This window comes from Notamacropus eugenii, chromosome 5, assembly GCF_028372415.1.
Source record: "Notamacropus eugenii isolate mMacEug1 chromosome 5, mMacEug1.pri_v2, whole genome shotgun sequence".
Lineage (NCBI taxonomy): Eukaryota > Metazoa > Chordata > Mammalia > Diprotodontia > Macropodidae > Notamacropus > Notamacropus eugenii.
Genome location: NC_092876.1, coordinates 36,705,647 through 36,708,355, shown reverse-complemented (window position 1 = coordinate 36,708,355; position 2,709 = coordinate 36,705,647).

The window sequence follows — 2,709 nt, the reverse complement described above, 5'->3', positions numbered from 1 at the left end:
TGCACATCCTGTGTTTGTACGTAGCTGTCTTCATGTTCTCTCTCTCCTTAGACTGTGAGCTCCTCAAGGTTTACTGTTGTCCAGTCATTTTTTCAGTCTTGTCCCACTCTTCCTGACCTCATTTGGGGTTTTCTTGACAGAGATACTGGAGCGGTTTGCCATTTCCTTCTCCAGCTCTTTTTACAAATGAGGAAATGGAGGCAATGACTTGCCCAAGGTCACACGGTTAGTAAGTGTCTGAGGTCGGATTTGAACTCAGACCTTCTTGACTCCAGGCTTGCACTCTATCTTGCAGACTCGAACCACCTATCTGCCCAGCTAGTCCTTAAAGGTTGAGACCATTTTTTGCTCCCTCTCCCTCCCTTTTTTTTTACATGTCTGTCTCTAACACAATACCTTGTACACTGGAGATGTTAAATGAGTGCTTCTGGACTGATTGCCGAGTTGTATCTACAAGTTGTGTTCCCTGGCCCCTCTCCCATCATCTGAAGATTTCTACCGGACCGATCTTTGTTATCCCAGGACCTTCCAAATTTCTGACTGTGTAGTAGGTGCTTAATAATACATGTCCTTGAAGGTAGGGAATTGTCTCACTGTGGCCCTTGTATCCTCAGCACCTTGCCCAGGGCTGGGCACCTAGCATTCAATTAATAAGTGATTGCAGATAGATATAGAGATATATAGGTAGAAAGATAGAGAGAGAAAGAGAGAGAGAGAGAGAGAGAGAGATGGATAGAGATGAGTAGGTAGATAGATGTATATGTATGATATATAGACATACATACTCTTTGTCTTGCCCTCCACTCCCTCCATCAAATAAAACCATGATTTGCACATTGTTTTGAGTGAAGGAGGGCTATGCAGGTCCCCAGCGTCACTTCTCCTCCAGAGCCATCTGAATCCAGTGATCAGATATTCATCAGGATGACTGGAGATGACCCAGGATGAGGCAATTGAGGTTAAGTGACTTGCCCAAGGTCACACAGCTGGTGAGTGTCAAGTGTCTGAGGTGAGATCTGAACTCAGGTCTTCCTGACTCCTGCACTGGTGCTCTATCCAGTGCACTACCTAGGTGCCCTCTTTGAGTGCAGGGTCTGTGTCATTTCTGAGGGGTCTAGCAGGTGCCTGGCTCAAAGTAAGCTCTTAATAAATGCTCATTGATTGATTGATCATTATCATCGGAGAAAGGTCACCAAATGGGATTTGACCTTGGGGGGGGGGGGTGCAACTGGGTGGGGTCTTAGAAGTCTGGGACCCAGCTAGCATTCATTTTGGGGAAAGCCAATCCAACTAAGGAGGGAGGTCTTTAGTCCTGGGAAATGAGGCCTCTGGGCCAGGGCAGCCTGAAGGCCTAGAAGACCCTTAGGAGGATTGAAAGGTGAGGTGATTAGAGCCTCAGTGCACCTCTCTCTCCTTCTTACACCTCCTTATCCCCACCAGAGACCTTTCTTGCCATGCTGAGGGGGACCCCCAGAGGGAGATATTCAGAAAGAGCACTGCATCCTGAGTCAGAGGGCCTGGGTTCAAATCCTCACTTTGCTACTTACCTTGAGTTTTCCTCTCTGGGCCTCAGTTTCTTCCTCTGTAAAACAAGGAAGGGGTTGGACTTTTGTTTGTTGATGTTCAGTCATTTTCAGTCATGTCCAAATCTTCATGACCCCATTTTTGGTTTTCTTGGCAGAGATACTGCAGTGGTTTGCCGTTTCCTTCTCCAACTTATTTTACAAATGAGGAAACAGAGGCAATTGAGGTTAAATAACTTGCTCAGGATCATTCCTTCTCTAGCTTATTTTACAGAAAGGAAACTGAGACAAGTGGAGTCAATTGACTTGTCTATGGTCACACAGCTAGGAAGTGTCAGAGGCTGGATTTGAACTCACAAAGATAAGTCTAAAAGGCCTAAATTATATTGGACTGGATCTCTCCCAGCTCTAGATCCAGGGTCCTCTTATCTCCCCGCCTCCCCCTTTTTTCTGTGGCAGGCTGGGCTGAGGGGTGTGGGGTGGGTGACACAGATAAAGTACTCAGGCCTCCAGGAAGAAAAGGAATAGGACCCCTAAGCAGCTCTAGGTCCCCCTTGGATCCCTCTGGGGAATGTCCAAGTTCAGGGTCCCCACTTCGAAGCCCTGGCAGCGCTAGGGGCTCAGGAAAAGCGGCCTAGAGCACACCTCACTTCCTTCCCTCCCTCCCTCCCTCCAGTCCTGCCCAGCCCAGCCCAGCCCTGGGGGCCCTGCTCTCTACTCTGGGAGCCTCTTCCCCAGAGGAAAGGCCTCATTAAACGAGCAGAGCTGGAAATAACCAGCCCCTTTTGCCTTCCAACTCCAGCATCTCTCTCTTCTCTCTCTCTCTCTCTTTCTCTCTCCCCTGAAGGAATTCTCCTTAACTCTCTCCGTGCCAGGAACCCGGCCCAGTTTCCCTGGACTATGCACAGTCCTCCTTTGGAGGGAGGGAGGAAACATCCACGTGTCTGGGCCCTCTGCCCTGCCATCCAAGCAACCGAGCATCCACCAACCTCCCAGCTTCTTCAAGAAGGGGAATGGGTCCCTTTAAATCAATATTCCTCTCGAATTTACCTAATAATACGAACTAGGAGGGACAGGAAGGATTGATGGAGTTAAATCTGAAAGGCTCTAATTACTGCCTGGAGGGGGAGGGATAATAGGCTGTGAGTGAGTGTGTGCGTGTGTGCGTGTGTGTGTGTGTGTGTGT